Below are 20,041 nucleotides of genomic sequence, written 5' to 3'. Positions count from 1 at the left end.
AAAAATGTTTTACTGCCTTTTTTAAAAAAAGATTTATTTATTTGACAGAGAGAGAGAGAGCACACAAGCAGGGAGAGCAGCAGAGGGAGATGGAGAAGGAGACTCTCTGCTCAGCAGGGAGCCCAACTTGGGCCTTGATCCCAGGATCCTGAGATCATGACCTGAGCTGAAGGCAGATGCTTAGCCAACTGAGCCACCCAGGTGCCCCTGTTTTATTGCTTAAAATATGTACTAAGAATAAAGGAAATAGTAAAACATAATTCTGACATATTCTAACATAAATACTGACAAAATTAAAGGCTGCTAGTATAAAACTATTCAGTTTTTCCTGTATTTTTCTTTTTAAAAAGATTTTATTTGAGAAAGAGAGAGAGCAGGAGTAGAGGGGAGAGGCAGAGGGAGAAGTAGACTCCCTGCCGAGCAGGGAGCCCCACATGGGACTCGATCCCAGGACCCCAGGATCATGTCCTGAGCTGAAGGCAGATGCTTAACAGACTGAGTCACCCAGGCACCCCTTTTCTTTATTTTTCAAGTTAATCTTTGAGACTCAAACTAACATGGAATCTGTCACAATGTGTCTTTAAAGTTTTCTCTGTTTAGCAAATTCTTTGAGGAAAATAGTTTCTTTCCTTTTTTTTTTTTTTAAGATTATATTTATTTATTTGACAGCGAGAGAGGGAACACAAGTAGGGGGAGTGGGAGAGGCAGAAGCAGGCTTCCCGCGGAGCAGGGAGCCCGATGCAGGGCTTGATCCCAGGACCCTGGGATCATGACCTGAGCCGAAGGCAGACACTTAACTACTGAGCCACCCAGGCGTCCTGAGGAAAATAGTTTCAAATTAGAGAGTGATACTATTAGTTCTTTCTGAGAATTCTCAAGTAATCAGAATATTTTTTTTTTTTAAAGTAATCTCTACACCCAATGTGGGGCTTGAACTCACAACTCCAACATCAAGAATTGCATGCTCCACTGACTGAGCCAGCCAGGCACCCCTCAAGTAATCAGTCTTAATTTATATATAAAACCCCATTAGTTACCAGTCTTTTTTCATCATTTAAAAAAACTTTCCTTACATAGTGTAATTTCTTAATCTAGCTTTAACAACTTTTTGCATTAAAAATATGTTAGATCCAACTACTGAATTATTATAAAGACTATAGGAAGATGTGTTCAACACCATGACACAATCAGTAAAATTCACACTATGGGACACTCAAAAAGACAAATGTGTAAAAACATAAGCAATATTTGTAGGGTAGTTGGAAATAAAAATGCTAACTAGATATTTGATATAACTAAGAAGTTAACGATTACAATTTTTAACATGCAGAAGTGTAGTTCTGTGGGTTAAAAAAAAAAAAACAACTTTCAGGTATTCCTAAACTGAAATACTCATGATTGAAATGCCATGATATCTGAATTTATTTAAAATCATATGGGAAGAGGGTGAAATAGAGCTTTAGAGGAAAACAGATGGGTCATTAGTTAATAACTGTAGAAGTTACGGGTACATGGGGGTTCAGTGCACTTTACATTTATGTGCATTGAAGAATTTCTATAATAAAAAGTTAAAAATGTTTCTCTAAATTAGGCTGACAATTCTCCAATTACTAAAAATTCATAAAGTTTTATTTTTTAGTGGCAGTAACTCATTGTGGTTCAATAAAAAGGAAAAAGAAAGGGCTGTAAAGGGAGGATTTCACAAAAGGTGATTTGGGACCGTATGACAAAATGTAAAAACAGTACTTCCTGAAATTGATATTAATTATGATTGGGATGCATTATGAGTCTTAGCTAAGCTGTGGAAATAACACAGCCCAAGACATGGTTTGTAAACATGCTGCTACCAGGAGAACAGAAAGTTTCACCATAGGATGGAAGGATTTTTAGGTTCTGTTCTAATTGGGATACATGCCCCCTTGGGCCATACAGGACCCCTCACCCTGATCTTGTTCACTAAGCACCTTCTAATGGCTTATCCAAGTTCTGAAGCATATGAGTGACAGGAAGCCACCCAGAATAGGAATAAGAATATTCAGGTCACTGAGATGAGTGATATATCCCAACCTACTAAACTACAAATCGCCATTCACTTTACCAGTTTAGTGGGTTTTAGTTTTATATAGTTAGTATAAATTGGTTTTGTAGTCCTAGATTATCCCTTAGGTAAATGAATTATAAAACTGAGTTCCAAGACTAACTGATCTCCTCCAAAAGACATGAAGACACTTCAAGGGATATAGACTGGGCAATGAATCTCTCTCTTAAATTTCTTAAATGGTCTATTTTCAATTACCATCTATTTTGTCTTTTACAAAGGCAGAACTAGAATAGGTTAGAAAGAAAAAGAAAAGCAAAAGAGTCAGCTTTTTAAATAACACTCTCACTTTAAAACTACAAATATTTAAATAATATATCAAAAAGGAAAAACCGTTTTGTAGTAATTTCAAAAATTTCTCCTTTAGAAGACAGGGTATAAACAGAAAGGGTACTTTTAATTTTTTATTTTATTTTAAAGATTTTTATTTATTTATTTGACAGAGAGAGAGAGAGCACAAGAAGAGGGAGAGGGAGTAGCAGATTCTCTGTCGAGCACGGAGCCCGACATGGGACTCGATCCAGGATGCTGGGATCATGACCTGAGCCGAAGGCAAATGCTCAACCGACTGAGCCAAGCCAGGTGCCCCAGAAAGGGGACTTTAAAGCAAAACACCACGCCTAGTTCTTGAAATTCAGACACTACCACTGAACAGGAAAATAAAACATCAATCCCATGAATCCATTTGGTCCCAAGCTTCCTGAAAACCATGAATGTAAATTAAAACTAATAATATCAACTTTCAAAGGTATTAGAGTTCATTGCAACAAAAATTGGCCTTGCCACTTATACCAATTGTTTTGCTATTATTTTTTAGGAGCTGTCCCTTCCCATTCTTTGGTACAGCCAGGTCAAATTGCTGCAAAATTGCGTCTATGGGATCAGCAGAGATTGATAAATGATGTAAATATCTGAAAAGTTTCTTCTTCTGGGTTTTCTATAATGTGCACTTATTCCTACAATGTTCCACGATAATTCATAGGTAAAAATTCCTCTTTCCTCTAGTCATTTGTTTTTGCATTCTTACTGTATTTTGGAATCAAAGCCATAATGGGAAAAATGATAAACACATTATGTATTTTTAAAATCAGAAACCTACTGTAGTCTACCAAAGTATGAAGAATTTTAAAAAGTGTCCTATAACCATTTATGAATGCTTAAACAGTCCTTTTAAGGAGTACTCCTGATGCCTCTTTGATTAGATCATGGTAATCTATTTGATACACGATGAGTGGAAATTAATTCTTATTAAGATATACTCATTGGATATTCTTGCAAATTCAAGTGATATTACATTGCTCTCTATTTTAATGGCTTTTGACATTTAATACTTGATACAGTGGAAAGCACCACGGATTTGGGTGTCAGAGGGCAGCATGGGTTTGAGTTCAAATTCCATTTATTTGTAGTATGTCTTTGAACTTCAGCTCTCTCTTCAGTAAATGTGTGATTAATCTTTACCTTACCAAATATGAGGAAAGACTTGTCCAAAAAATTCAAAATACAAATAGTCAAATGCAAAAATGTACATCTTCATTAATGATCAAAGAACCGAATTAAAATGAGATACGTCTTTACGAAACATGAAAACAACAAAAACAAGTCAGTACCTACAAGGATTGTAAATCAAAGGAAGATTTTGTCAAAATGCACTTAAGGACCTTAAAAACAGACATACTTTTTAACTTACTAATTTCCCTCTAAGGACTCTATGCCAAGAAAGAAATTCAGATTGCTCACTAAGTGGTTCAATAAAGTGAAAAAGATGAATACAACCTGTATGTTCTTTTTTTTTTTTTAAAGATTTATTTATTTATTTGAGAGAGAGAGAGGGAGGGTGTGAGCAGGGGGAGGTACAAATGGGGAGGGAGAAGGACAAGCAGACTCTGTTGTGAGCTCGGAGCCCAACGAGGGGCTTGATCCCATGACCCCAAGATCATGACCTGAGCCAAAATCAATTGTCGGACACTCAACGGACTGAGCCACCCAGGTGCCCAAACTATATGTTCTTTTCAAACTATATGAACAGAAAAAAGACAAAGGAAAAATATGAATGTGACAATAAAAGTCAACTTAGGGTTGTGGGAATATAGCTGATTCTTGACAATTTATACTATTTGGTATTTTCCAAAAAGGCATGCATACATTATATAAGTATAAAAAATAAACACTAAAAATATCCAATGAAAACTGCCTAGAAAGTTTGACGTTTAAATGTTGTTTAGGGATTTAATTTCAGTGACTGATCTGAATCTCCTCAGAACTCCTCAGCAAATGTCAGAGTGAGGCCATCTGGATGGAGACAGTTAACACTGATCCTCTGCAACATAAACCTTCAATTCATTTGAGGATCAGCTGCTCAGCTGAGCTTGCTGTGTCTAGAAGAAAATATTAGTTTTTGGCCTTATAACCTTTTTGCTTATATATTTTTGTGATGATGGTACTTACTTAGGACAATATAAATAAAACTCTCAACTAATTAGAATCTCACCAAACTACATGCTCAATTAAAAATAAATATCAAATAAAATTTTTACGGTACAATATTTTAGGTTTTCCCTTAAATGAGAATGGCCAATTTTCCTTAGCTTTCTGGTTAAATGTTCATATTTATACAAATACTCATTTACAGCTTACCTATTCCCAAATGTAAACTATTTCTAAAAACTCAATAGAAAAGAAAATATTTAAAAGACAAATAAAACAAAGATGGGATAAGGCCACCTGAGATAAAATTGTTGCTTTCATTGAGCACTGAATCTAGCTTTGTGTTTCTTGGCAGCTAAGACAAAACGGTGAACCCAGAGGATAAAACTCTGCCGGGATGATAAAAGCAGCAAGCATTTAAGCCTCTGGCGGGTGCTGGATTACAGACATATCATAACTATATTCTATGATGAATTTAAAGCATGTGGTTAATTATAGAAGAATCCAGTCTTTCGATATGAGACACAGTTCATATTTTACTATGAAACTGAGGGACTGGGGTGGAAAACTGGCCTTATGACAGGATTATTTCCCATTAAATAAACAGGTAGGCTGCAAAAGTACCTGTAGTAAGGGCTAACATTTTCCTTACAAATGAACTTTGAATTTTTCAATTACTGGCATGAGAGCCAAAAGTCCACTATAATATTTCACATAAAAATGTCTTTGGCTTGAGCACTGTAAGGGCAGCTATTATCAAACACAATCAACCATAAATATATCTCTGGTGCTCTTGGGAGAATGACTGATTTTGAGAAGAACCATATTCTGACCAACTCACTAGGATGAACTTGCTATCATTAAGCAGCTGTGTTACTGGACCTGTTGGATACATCACTTTAGTAGCTCAGTGAAGTGGCAGAAAACACAGGCCAAGCAGTAATTTTAGCTTTATTATAGTTGATCTTAAGTTGCTCTTTCTGGAAATAATTTAGCTACTTATTAAATCTGCTCTTAGAGTGACACCATAATACTGCCATTGACACTGAGGATGATGGTTATACACCTATAGGGATAAGCTAAGGAACATGGATCCTGTTCCTCAAACAGCTTCATCAAATCTTTTAAATATAATTTCAAAAGATGGGATGCCAGAATAGTGTAATTTCATATTTTTTAAATTAGTATTTCACCTATTAGAAACTGATTTCTGGCATGACAGCAATTCTGTTAAACTGCTCCCTAGTGGAACTGGTGAAACTATAAAAAAAGCAACCACTTAAGGCCTCTGGAAATGGTTCTAAGGATGACTAGTAAATAAGAAACATCTTAAGAACATCTACAAAAATTTGGCAAGAAAGGTTAGTCTGGTATTTGAACCAAGACTGCTCCCCCTTGTCCCCCCAGTTTAGTGAGAGACTACTCCAGACAGCTGCAGCCAAGAACACAGAGCTCCTTCTCCTTGCAGCACCCAGATGGAGGGCTTTCTTCCAAGGAGGAGTCGTATGTCAGCTTTCTCATCTTGCCCTCAAATACCTGTGCTGAAGCTAAGTCCAGTGTGAGTGAGGTAGGGAGGTGGAAACTCCTATTCCCCCAACCTCCATTTGTAGAACTGAGGGTCTACTGTGGGTATGACATGTTGAGCAAGTACTGGGCCCTGGCATGATCACTCTTGCCCCAGCTCCTTAAGTGGTGATTCCATGCCAGGAGAGGTAAGCTGAGGACCCTAGGTTGTGGTTCCCTCACTCTCCACCAAATATTCAGCTCATGGGGAGTTAGGGTGTGATTCTGAAAGAAGCTTATGATTGTCCACATCTCCAGCTCCAGAGCTCTCACTCAGAGATTATTCTGAGGAGTAAACACCATAAAACAGCACCTAATTTCCTCCCAAAAGAACTATCTTAATTGCAACAGAAGGGGAAGAAGTTCAAGCCTACATGTGCAGTCAAGAACGGCACAGGTTGTGGTAAAGACAACTGGGAGATTCAGGCTAAACTGTAGGTCTGCTAGTTTGCAGGAGAGCATCAGGTGAAAAAAGAGCTGGAAGGAGTCCTCTTGAGACCAGAATAAAAATCAAACACTGACCCCAGAAACTTTACCTTCAAAGGAGCCAGATTTTGATAGGATTACTTTGTAGAGCAATTTATGCACCAGGGCATTGTTAAAAACAATAGAGCAATGAGCTGGCAGTTAGTAGAGTTTAACAGTTGGGTGTTCTAAGGGAGAGAGGAAGACAGTCCTAAAAACATTGTCATCCTAGAATGACAGTGAGAATACCCAAAGCTTTCCCTTCTTGAGGAAGATCAGAGGCTGAACATCGGGGGTGGGAGAAAGTAAAAGAGACTTCACTAAAATGATCCAGTAAGTCACTAAACAAATAAAGTAAACAACAGGGGTGCCTAGATGGCTCAGTTGGTTAAATGTCCGACTCTTGATCTCATCTCAGGGTTGTGAGCTCAAGCCCTGCGCTGGACTCTGCTGGGCATGGAGCCTACTTTAGACTAAAAAAAAAAAAAAGAAAAAAAAAAAGATGAAAAAAATTAAACAACATCAAGTACCCAAAGTTGCTAAAATATATCATCTAAAATGTCTATTGAAAAAAAATACAGGGCATGCAAAGAAACAGGAAAGTATGACTTATACATTAGATAAAAGCAGGAAACAGACAGTTTCTACAAAAAAGAACAGATTTTTCACACATTCATCAGAAAAAGACCATAAAGTAATCATTAGAAGCAAGTTCATAGAACCAAAGGAAACCATGTTTAAGGAAGAAAAAATGGTGACAATATCACATTAACAAACAGAGAATATTAATAAAGACAAAGAAATTATAAAAAAGAACCAAATGGAAATTATGGCATTGAAAAACAGTTAAAATAAAATATTCACCAGAAGGGCTCAACAGTAGATGTGAACTGGCAAGAGAAAGAATAAGTGAACAGATAGATCATGCAAGCTGAAGAACCAAGAGAAGAAAGATCAAAGAGAAAAAAGAGCCTCAAACAAATGTGAGACATCATCAAGTACACCAACACATGTATAATGGGATTATCAGAGGAGAGAAAGAGAAAAAAAAAAAAATCCAAGAAATAATGGCTGGAAATATCCCAAATTTATTGAAAAACAATGACTTACTCATCAGGAACCTCAATGAACTCTAAACAGGATAAAGGCAAAAAGATCCAAAGAGACATCATAATAAAAATGCTGAAAATCAAAGACAAATAACAAGGAAAAAAAATGACTAGCTACTTATAATGAAACCCCATTAAGATTAATAGCTGACTTTTCAGCAGATGGGAGGGAGGCCAGAAGGCAGTAGGATAAAACATTCAGAGTGGTCAAAGAGAAAAAACTGTCAACCAAGACTCCTATATCCAGCAAAGCTATTCTTTCAAACATGAAGGCAAAATAAAAACTTTCCCTAGTAAATAAAAACTGAGAGAATTTGTTGCTGCCAGACACACCTTACAGTAAATACTAATTAGAATATACATAAAATGATAAAGAGTACCAGGATCATGGACTGAATGTTTGCCCCTCCTCACATTCACATGTTGAAGCCCTAACTCCAATGTGATGGTATTGGGAGGTGAGGCCTTTGAGAAGTAATTAGAGTTAGATGAGGTCATGTGGGTGGGGTCCTGGTCCAACGGGGTTAGTACTCTTTTAAGAAGAGACATTAGAGAGTTTCTTTTCACTCTCTCTGCTTGCACATACTTAGGAAAGGCTATGTGAGCACACAGCAAGAAGGCAGCTGCTGACAGCCCAAGGGGAGAATCCTTGACAGACATCAACCCTGTTGGTACTTTAATCAATCTTGGACTTCCAGTCTCCAGAACAGTGAGAAAATATGTTTCTGTTTTTAGGCCAAGTAGTCTATGGTATTTTGTTATGGCAGCCTAAGTGGATGGATACAACCAGTACAGGAAATTATGTGATTGTACAAGACAGGAGAAATGCATATTTTACTTCCTTTCTTCTAGTTGATTTAAAAAAAAAAACTGTATAAAAGAATGTATATATATAATGTAATGTTGGGCCCATAGCATATAGAAATGTAATATATCTGTCAATAAAAGCACAAAGGAAATAGGTAGGAGCAAATCTACAGTGGGATAAGGAAATGCCTACAGATGGGAGGGAACGTGATAATTAGAACGGGTACTTTTTTCTATGTGACACTACAATTAAGCTAGTATAAATAAGAAGTTGATTTGGATACGTTAAGATGTATATGGTAAATCCTAGAAAAATCACTAAAAAATGCTAAAAAAGTAAAAAAAAAATCATTAAAGAAGAAATGACATTAGGAAATATTCACTTAATGCAAATAAAACAGGAAAAGTAGAAATGGAGAAATAAAACACATGAGAAAGAGAAAACCAAAGCAAAATGGTAGACATAAGTCAATTATATCAATAACATTAAATGTGAATGGATTAAAGAATTCAATCAAAAGACAGAGATTGTCATAAGAATTAAAAAAATGATCATACACTGTCTATAGGAGACACACAGGAATAAAAGGATGGAAAAAGATATATCATGCAAACAGTGACCGTGAGAAAGTTGGAGTGATTATATATTAATATAAGATGGACTTAATTTAAAACAAAAAACGTTTTGAGAAATAAAGATTTCATAATGAAAAAGTGTAAGTTGGACAATGTAACAGTTATAAACATATCAGCCCCTAATAAAGGAGCACCAAAATACATGAAACAAACACTGATGGAATGAAGGGAGAAATAGACAATCCATAATAACATGTGAAGAATGCAATGGTCCACTTTCAATAATGGATAAAATAATAACACAGAAGATTAATAAAGAAATAGAAGACTTGGATAAAACTATAAACCAACCAGACCTAGAAGACATCTACAGAACCCTCAATCCAATGACAACAGAATACACAATAATTTTCAAGTGCACACAGAACATTCTGCAGGACAGACCATATACTAGGCAATGAAACAAACCTCAAAAATTTTAAAGGATAGAAACAATACAAAGTATGTTCTCCAACCACAATGGAATGAGATTAGAAATCAACAGGAAAAAACTGGGAACACAAATGAGTGATAATTAAACAATGCAACCCTAAATAACCAATGGATCAAAGAAGAAATCAAAAGGTAACCAGAAAATACTTTGAGATGAATGACAATGAAGATACAACATACTAAAGGAGAGAACTAAAGCAGTGCTTAGAGGGAAATGCAAATGCCTATTTGAAGAAAGAATGATTTCAAAGCAGTAACCTACATTTCCATCTTAAGACATGAGGGGAAGGGGAAAGAGCAAACCAAACCTAAAGCAAGTGGAAGAAAGTAAATAATAAAGATTACAATGGAAATAAAATACAGAAAAGAAAAACAGGAAAAAAATCAAATCCCAAATATGGTTCATTGAAAATATCAACAAAACTGACAAACTTTTTGTTAGACTGACAAAGAAAAAAAAGAGAAAACCCAAATTATTAGAATCAGAAACAAAGAGGGGATACTACTGACTCTATAGAAATAAAAAGCATAATAAAGGAACACTATGAAAAACTGTATACCAACAGATTAGATCAAATTCCTAGAAATATGTAACTACCAAAATGAACTCAAGGAGACATAATCTGAATAGACCTAAAACAAATCAAGAAACTGAAGTAGTAATCAAAAAGCAACTTATAAACACAAAAGTTCCAGCATAGAAGCCTTCAACAGTGAATTCCATCAAACATTTAAATTAACACTTCCTCATACAATCTTCCAAAAAATAGAACACTTTCCAACTCCTTCTATAGGGCTAGTATTACCCCATACTAAAATCAGACAAAAGTATCACAAGAAAACAACAGACTGATATTTCTTGTGAATACAGATGCAAAAATCCTTAATATACTATACTAGCAAGTGAACCCAGCAACACATGAAAATAATTATATACTAAGACTGAATAGGATTTACCCTAGGAATGCCAGGGCCATTTTGTATCTGAAAAATCTATTAATGTAATATATCATATCAACAGAATAAAAAACAAAAATCACATGATCTCAGTAGGTGCAGAAAATGTATTTGACAAAATCTAATACTCTTCCATAATAAAAATATTCAACAAACTAGGAATAGAAGAGAATTATCTCAACTTGACATAGAGTATCAATAAAAAATCCACAGCTAACATCATACTTAAGGTGAAAGAATGGGTGCTCTCCTGCTAAATTCATAAACAAGGATGTTTGCTCTCATTATTGTACTGAACATTGTGCTGAGGTTCTAGACAGAGAAATTAGGCAAGAAAAGAAAAGGCATCCAGATTGAAAATGAAGAAGCAAAATTATTATCTTCACAGATGATATGATCTTATATATGGAAAATCCTAAAAAATCCACTGAAGGAGTATTATAACTAGTCAATCAGTTCAACAAGGTTGTATGATACAAGATCAATACAAAATAAAAATACATACAAAATACAATATATACAAAAATAAATTGTATTTCTATACATTTCCAATGAATGAGCAAAATAAAATTAAAGCAATTCCATTATAGTATCATTAAAAAAATGAAATACTTAGGTATACGCTTAAGAAAAGAAAAACAAAATTGACTCTGAAAACTCAGGAACATTGTTAAAACAAATAAAAGATCTAAATAACTGGAAAACATCCCATATTCATGGAATGGAAGACTTAACATAGTTAAGACGTCAATACTTCAAATTAATCTACAGATTCAATGCAATTCTCACCAGAATCCCAGCTGACTTCTTTGTGGAAACTGACAAGCTGATTGTAAAATTCATATAAAATTGCAAAAGACCCAGAATAGCCAAAACAATCTCGATAAAGATCAAAGTTGGGAGGACTCACATACCCTAATTTCAAATTTCATCAATACAGTGTGGCACTGGCACAGGATAGACATATTGATTAATAGAAGAGTATTCAGAAATAAACCCAGACATCTACGATTATCTGATCTTTTAAAAAAGATTTTACTTATTTGAGAGAGCGCATCTGTGCAAGAGAGCACAAGAATGGGGGAAGTGCGGAGGGAGAGGGACGAGCAGATTCCCTGCTGAGCAGGGAGCCCAACGTTGGGCTTGATCCCAGGACCCTAAGATCATGACCTGAGCCGAAGGCAGACACTTAAGGGACTGAGCTACATAGGCGCCCCAATCATCTGACTTTTGTGAAGTGTTCCAAGACCATTCAATGGGAGAAGAATAGTCTTTTCAACAAATGGTGCTGGGGCAACTAGACAGCCATGTGCAAAAGACTGTAGTTAGGTCTAGTCTCTTACCATATAAAAAAATTAACTAAAAATGGATCAAAGATTTAAATGTCAGAGCTAAGACTATAAAATTTTTAGAAGAAAATATAGACAGGAATCTTTGTGATCTTGGGAGTTAGTAATTATTTGATATGACACCAAAAGAATGAGCAACAATAGAAAAATAGATAAACTGAACATCAAAGTTAAATACTTTTGTATTTGAAAGGACTACATGAATAAAGTGAAAAGACAACCGACAAAATGGGAGAAAATATTTGTAAGTCATACATCTGCTAAGGGACTTTTATCAGAATACAGGAAGAACTCTTACAATTCAATAATAAAGAGACATATAACCCAATTATATTGGGCAAAGTATCTGAACAGACATATTCCAAGGAAGATATACAAATGGCTAATGAGCACATGAAGAGATATTCAATATCTTAGTCATCAAGGAAATCAATATCAAAATCACAATGAGACATTACTAGAAGGGCTATAATAAACAAGTCAAATAATTAACAAGTATTGGCAAGGATGTGGAGAAATTAAATCACTCATGCATTGCTTAAGGGAATTTAAAATGGTGTGGCTGCTTTGGAAAAGTCTGGCAGTTCCTCAAATGATTAAACAGAGTCACCATGATCCAGTGATTCCACTCCTAGGTATATACCCGAGAGACATGAAAACATATGCCCACACAAAAACTTACAAACTAATGTTTATGGCAGTACTGTGTGGAACCAACCCTAATGTCCTTCAACTGACAAATGGATAAGCACAATGTGGTAGATCCATACAATGGAATATTATTCATCTATAAAAGTAGCGAACTACTGATATATGCTAACACAGAAGAACCTTAAAAACATTATGCCGAATATAAGTAGCTCATCACAAAAGACTACCTATGATTCCATTCATATGAAATGTCCATAACAGGGAAATCTATAGAGGCAGAAAGTAGATTAGTGGCTGGGAAATGATGGTGGTGGTGGTATTAAACGGTGATAGCTAAAGAGTAGAGTTTATTTCCTTTTTATTTTCATCAGTATATTCACATTAAAACGTTTAATTGTGGTGAAATACACATAACTTACAATTTACCATTTTTAAGTGTGTAGGTCAGTGTCATTAAGTATATTCACATTATTGTACAATCATTACCACCATCCATCTCCAGAACTCTTTTCATCTTGCCAAACTGAAACTGTACCCAGTAAATACCAGCTCCCCACTCCTTTCCCCAGCCCATGGAACCACCATTCTGTGAATATGACTACTCTAGTTACCTCATATAAGTGGAATCATACAATACTTGTCTTTTTGTAACTGGCTTATTTCATATAGCATAATGTCTTTAAGATTCATCCATGATGCAGCATGTCTGAATTTCCTTCCTTTTAAGGCTGAAAAATATTCCATAGTATGGAATACCCCACATTTTGTTTATTCACTAATCTGCTGATGGACACTTGCTTTTTTCCCACCTCAGGGTTTCTTTTTGAAGAGACGAAAAGATTCTAAAATTGACTGTGGTGATGGGTACATATCTGTGAATATACTAAAAACTACATTTTGAGTAGCTGAATTATACAGTATGTGATTTTATCTCAATAATACTGTTGCAAATAAAGATAAATAAGGAAATGGTAGAACGGACAAAAATGGTGTGTGTGTGTGTACATATATATATATATATAAAATTATTCACAAAGAAGTTCTATCACATTGGGATGCCTGGGTGGCTCAGTTGTTAAGCATCTGCTTTCAGCTCAGGTCATGATCCCGGGGTCCTGGGATCAAGTCCTGCATCGGGCTCCTTGCTCAGTGGGGAGCCTGCTTCTCCCTTTGCCTGCCGCTCCCCCTGCTTGTGCTCTATCCCTCTGACAAATAAATAAAATCTTGAAAAAAAAAAAAAGTTTAAAGCAGTTAACAAAGAACAAACACTTTGAAACCCACTGGTACCAATGTCTGACATACCATGTGTGTCAACGAAGCAAATTTCATTATAGTTTTTTTTTTTTTTTTTAAAGTAGGCTTCATGCCCAACGTGGGGCTTAAACTCATAACCCTGAGATTAAGAGTTGCGCACTCTAGCGACTGAACCAGCCAGGTGCGCCCCTATAAATTTAAACCAAACTTAATCGGCCTAGCAGAAAAATAGGAAATTGATAGTTTATTCAAAAGCCAGGGTGCCTGTGTGGTGCAGTTGGTTGAGTGTCTGGCTCTTGGTTTTGGCTTAAGTCATGATCTCAGGGTCCTGGGATAGAGCCTGTGCCAGGCTCCATGCTCATTGTGGAGTCTGCTTGAGATTCTCTCTCTGCTCCTCCCACTCATGTTCTCTCTCTCTCAAAATAAATAAATAAATCTTAAAAAAAAATAAACTATTCAGGGGGCCCGGGTGGCTCAGGTCATGATCCCAGAGTCCAGGAGTCCCGGGTTGAGGCCCCAGGTCAGGCTCCCTGCTCAGCAGGGAGTCTGCTTCTCCCTCTGCCCCTCTCCCCACTTGAGCTCTCTTGCTGTCTCTCAAATAAATAAATAAAATAAAAGGTTTAAAAAAAATAAACTACTAAAAATTATTCCGTATTTCTTTTAGACTTAAAAAAAAAACCCTTTCAAATTGAAGTATAGTTGACAGACTGTTCTGTTAGTTTCAGATACACAACACAGTGATTCCCCTTCTGTGTATGTTATGCTACGTCACCACAAGTGTAGATCTGTCACCGTACAATGTTATGACAATACCACTCCATATATTTCTTTTGCATCTTTTTTGTTAGATTTTATTAATAACAGCACTGTTGTAACTTGTCTTGCAGCAATTTTAATTTTATGAGTGGATTATATATGTGGTAAACTTTTAGAGATAGAATTACAGAATAAACAAGTATAGCAATTTTGTGTTCTGTTAAATGTCATCAGACTGATTTATAGAAAAGTGGGCTTTTCATATGCCTAGCAACCAGCAATATTTGTCTTTATGTATAACACTGTTTAAAGTTGCCTTAAATTCTCATTTCTTAGATTGCTGGTGAGAGTAAACATTTTCTCATGTGATAATTTACTATTAGTTTTTGTTTGTCGAGTCTCACTGTTCTTATTCTAGAACATACAGAAGTGACAAAAGTATTTTATATAATAAACTTTTTTTTTTTTTTTTTTTTTTAAAGATTTTATTTATTTATCTGAGAGAGAGAATGGGAGACAGAGAGCATGAGAGGGGGAGGATCAGAGGGAGAAGCAGACTCCCCGCTGAGCAGGGAGCCCGATGCGGGACTCGATCCCGGGACTCCAGGATCATGACCTGAGCCGAAGGCAGTTGCTTAACCAACTGAGCCACCCAGGCGCCCTATATAATAAACTTTTATCAGACATAATTGTCACATTTCCTCACATCTTGCTGCTTTCCTTTTGAAATGTCTTAATGTTACCATACTGGATCTTTACATTAAAACACTTTACAGTATTCGTCTACTCTTTGACAATATACTTCATATCCTAAATCAGTGAAAAAAACAAAGCCATGAGAAAAGAATTTTCATAAACTCCTTACTGCACCTACCCCCTACTAATATCTTGTGTACTTGGCTTTTCCTCAATTACCATATGTAAATCCTCTGCATTCTTAGCTAAGGCTTACATACTTACATTTGAATGTTGGCTCACCCCCTCTTTGGGGACCTTACAACTCCCCCCTCCTCCTATAGTGACAAATCTTTCTACTCTCTTTCCCTTCAACATAGTAACACTTCTTTTTCCAATTAAGAAAAGGACATTCTTTCCTGACCTCCTTTTCCCTTCCCATGTAAGATCGAAATTCAATGTTCCTTTTTATGAAAACAATCCTCCTCAAAAGTTGTCTCTATTTCCTCTCCTCTCATTCACTTGGTTTTTATCTCCTAGAGTCTTTCCCCATAGTTAAGTCTCTCTTCAAGTGCTTTTATTACCTTTTTTGGGGTTTGAAATATATATATATGACAAGAATGGCCAGAAATACGTTATACAGTTCAAAGAATTATAAATTGAACCGCCATTCAAATAAATAAACAAAACATCACTAATATCTTAGTAGTCCCCAAACCTCCCCCAACATGCACCTCTAACTGTTGTATGGCTGTTCTCTGAATGAATACACCATAAGACATTTATCCATTCTATTTGGGTTGCTGCTACAAACACTCATGTACAGGTCTCTGGTACATATCTGTTAAGGTTTTAAGGCAGAAGCTGGAAAATTTTTTTGTAAAGGACCAGCTAGTATACATATTTAGGCTCTATGGGATATGTATGGTCTCCATTGCCTAGTCTTCTTTCATTTTTAAAATTATCCTTTAAAATTTAAAAACCAAGGAGGATGGGGTGGCTGGGTGCTGGATAATGAGGGCACATGATGTAATGAGCACTGGGGATTATGTAAGACTGATGAATCACTGACCTCTACCTCTGAAACCAATAATACATTATATGTTAATTAACTGAATTTAAATTAAAAAATTATAAAAAAAATTTAAAAACCATTCTTAGCTTGTGCATCATATTTGATTTGTGGGATACTGATGACTTCTATTTTAAGGTATAAACCTAGTAGCAAAACTGCTAAACCACAGAATTAGGTATGCACATCTTCAACATCACAAGATGTTTAGTTTCTGTTTGTTTTCTGCATAAATGCCCACATTGGGCTCCCTGCTCAGTGGGGAGTCTGCTTCACCCTCTCCCTTTGCCCCACCCCCCATGCTCTCTCTAATAAATATCTTTAAAAAAATTCATCTTCAAAATGATTCTGTAAAAGGTTTTAAAATTAATTATTGTGAGTCTACTTTTATGCCTCTGTTAACTGCTCTGCAGTATTTACGTTTCCTTAAAAACTCGATTTTAAAGATTTCTTGGTTTTGCAGCTTTTCTCTTCATTTTATTTTTTTATATTTTTTGTTAAAGATTTATTTATTTGAGTGAGAGAGAAAGTGTGTGAACAGGGTGGGGGGGATGCAGAGGGAGGGGGAGAAAGAGAATCTCCAGCAGACCATCCAGGGCCCAATGCAGGGCTTAATCTCACAATGCTGAGATCATGACCTGAGCTGATGAAATCAAGAGTTAGACAGACACTGAACTGACTGTAGGTTTTAAATAAAACTAGTCTTTGCTCAAACTTTTAGAAAAGGAGACCAAGATCATATTTTTATAGCTTTATGGAGGTATTAACTGAACAGAAAATAAACTGCACACAATGTGTATTATTTGAGTTCTGACATATGTATATACCATGAAACCTTCACTAACCCCCAAAATTGCATTATGCCTCATTGTAGTACCTCCCTCCTTTCTTCCCCCTCAACTCCCCCTTAACCACTCCCTGGCCAAACACTGATCCGCTTTCTGTCACCAAAGATATTAGGGTGCATTTTCTAGAGTTTTATATAAATGGAATCATATGGTATATACCTTTGTCTGGCTTTTCTTCACTCAGGATAATTATGAGATTCATCCATGTTGTTGTATGTATCAACAGTTCATTCTTTTATTTGCTAAATAATATGCCATTGATGAATATAACACAAATTGTTTATCCATTCAGATGTTGCTGGACATTTGGGTTGGTCCCAGTTTTCATTTCTCTTGGTTAAATACCTAGAAGTGGAATAGTTGGGTCACACAGCAAGTTTTAAGTTTAACTTTTTAAACAAACTGCTTCCCAAGGTGTGTTTTTGTTTTGACCGAGGTTTGAGAACTCTTGATATATTCTCCACAAGTCCTTTCTAAGATATTTGATTTTTTGAGCAGTATACTGCTTGACTTTTAATTTTTATTCTTTTGTACAGGGCCAGTTTCCACTAGATACAGTTTTCTTTCTATCTGAAAGACTTCCTTTAACATTTCTTGCAGTGGAAGTAGCTGGTGATTATTAATTCCGTTTTTGTACATTTGAAATAGTCTTCATTTCACCTTTGTTTCTGAAAAACATATTTACTGGTACAAAATTCCAGATTTTTTCTTTCACTACTTCAAATAAAGATGTTGTGACACTGTGTTCCAGCTTGTATTGTTTCGAGCAAGAAGTGTGCTGCCATTCTTACCTTTGTTCCTTTATATCTAATGTCTTTTTTTCTCTGGCTGCTTTTACAATATTCTCTTTACCATTTTTCTAGAAGTTTTTTCCTTCAGGCTTCTTTTGCTTGGAGATGGTTGAACTTTTTGAAACTGTGGTTTATAATTTTCATCAAATTTAAAAAAACTTCATCCATGACTTATTCAAATTTTTTTTGTTCTCTCCTTTTCTCTCTTTTGAGAATGCCAATTACACAAGTATTAGGCCCCTTGAAAAGCACTGCTGCTCTATTCATTTTTTCTCCTGTCTTTTTTCTCTCTCTGAATTTTATATTTACATTGTTTCACAATCAGTTTTAATTAACTGTTTTTTCTCCTCATGATTGGCCTTAGTTTCCTATTTCTTTCCATACTTGGTAATTTCTGGTTGGATGGCAGGCATTGCAAATTTAACCTTGTTGAGTGTTGGGTATTCTTGTATTTTTTAACAGTACTTTTGAGCTTTGTTCTGGGTCACAGTTATCTAGAAACAAATTAATCCTTTTGAGTCCTTCTTTTCTTTAGGCATGACCAGAGCAGCCTATAATCCAGGGCTAATGTTCCCCCACTACTGAGATAACATCCTTTTAGGTCCTCTACTCAATGCCTCATATACTATGAGGTTTTGACATTCTGGCTGCTAGGACTATAAACTATTCCTGTCCTTGTGTGAGTTCCAGGGACTGTCCTGTTCCTGGCCCTGTATGGTTTTTGCACATACAAGCACCAGGCAGAAATCAACTAGACTCAAAAGTGTCCCTCTGTAGATCTCCACAGCTTTTTCTTGGTAGCCTCTTCTCTTCAGCACTCTGCCCTGTAAACTCCAGCCACCTTGGCTTCCTTGCACTCCTAACCTCATCTCCTTAATTTAGAGAGAGGCTCTCTTGGGGACCCCTCCCTGTGTGGTAGCCGGGAAACTCTCTCAAGGTAGCAAGCTGGGGCACTGATGACTCATTTTATGTTCTTCTCTCAGGGTTTATAAGTCCTTCCCTGTTTAAAGAAAACTTGTTTCATATATTTCTCTGGTTTTTAAGTTAAGGTAGGAGGATAAATTCAGTCCCTAACACCCCATCTTGGCTAGAAATGGAAGACCAAAGGATGTAGATTTTTAAGATCGTTTCATCAACTTGCCACATATTGTTCCCAACAGCAGTAAGTAAAATACAAAGTCAGCACGCTCCCAAGCCACCGGAATTATTTGCAATATAAAATACATGGGGCCAGATGGGCATTCCAAGACAAACCTCTTCTGCCTCCTAAACTTGGCCTATTTCAGGGGACTGCATGTTATCTAGGTTACCTATGGCCTGGAAAAATACCAAATAAAATGGAAAGCCATTCAAAATCTTGGGCTGTGCAGAATGTCACTGTGGATACTTAGAAACAGTTTGGAAAAACTTAAAATGTACATGGCGAATTAAGTAGTGAAAATCTAATGATTCAAAAAGTAGACAGGGGAGATTAACAGATTTTCTTTTCCCCTAATGTTTAAAAAATATACTTTTTAATCTGAATTTTTCCTTTATATAAAAGTTCTTTCCTTTCTATCTTTCAAAAAAGTAGTATCTATTTTTGAATAAATACTCTGGACCCTTCATACACAAGACTTCATGAACTGTCTAAACTTGTCATTTCCTTTTCAGAGTTCTCTAATCTACTACATACCTTCTGGAAGGTTGCAGACCTTCCAGGTTCTTACATCCAATGTCTTTCCCTCTTAATGGTTTTCATGCTCCCCAGCAACACCTGACTGTTAATCTTTGAAATCTCCTTGTATGTTGGCTTCTCTTTCCCTCTTTTCCTATATGATCAGTCTTCATTTCAGACCATTTCCTGTTGGTCTTTTTTACTGGCTATTAATCATCTAGTATAGGTACTGGCGAACTATGGCCACTGGGCCAATTATGACCCAGTGTCTGCTTCTGAACAGCCCACATGCCAAGAATGGTGTTTACTGATAAATATTTGCAATCAATTTGATGATAGAGAACACTCACTTTGAGCCCCAATTAAATGAAATGCTATCTCCCTACCTAAAGTAATTCTATTCTCATTAATAGGCCTGTATTAAAAAAGAAAACACTATGCTCAATTATTGCTATATTTTGAATTGTCAATAAAATTTCTTTGGAAATTTATTG

At 35.9% G+C, this 20,041-nt stretch overlaps 1 protein-coding gene across 9 annotated transcripts in view; it reads right to left on the bottom strand.

Moving 5' to 3' along the window:
• Positions 1–20,041, bottom strand: part of R3HDM1 (R3H domain containing 1) — a 130,448-nt gene that overhangs the window by 18,624 nt on the left and 91,783 nt on the right. The window lies entirely within an intron of this gene.

This window comes from Halichoerus grypus, chromosome 4, assembly GCF_964656455.1.
Source record: "Halichoerus grypus chromosome 4, mHalGry1.hap1.1, whole genome shotgun sequence".
Taxonomy (NCBI): Eukaryota; Metazoa; Chordata; class Mammalia; order Carnivora; family Phocidae; genus Halichoerus; species Halichoerus grypus.
The sequence above is the reverse complement of the archived record's forward strand: the minus strand, read 5'-3'. Positions and strand labels throughout refer to the sequence as shown.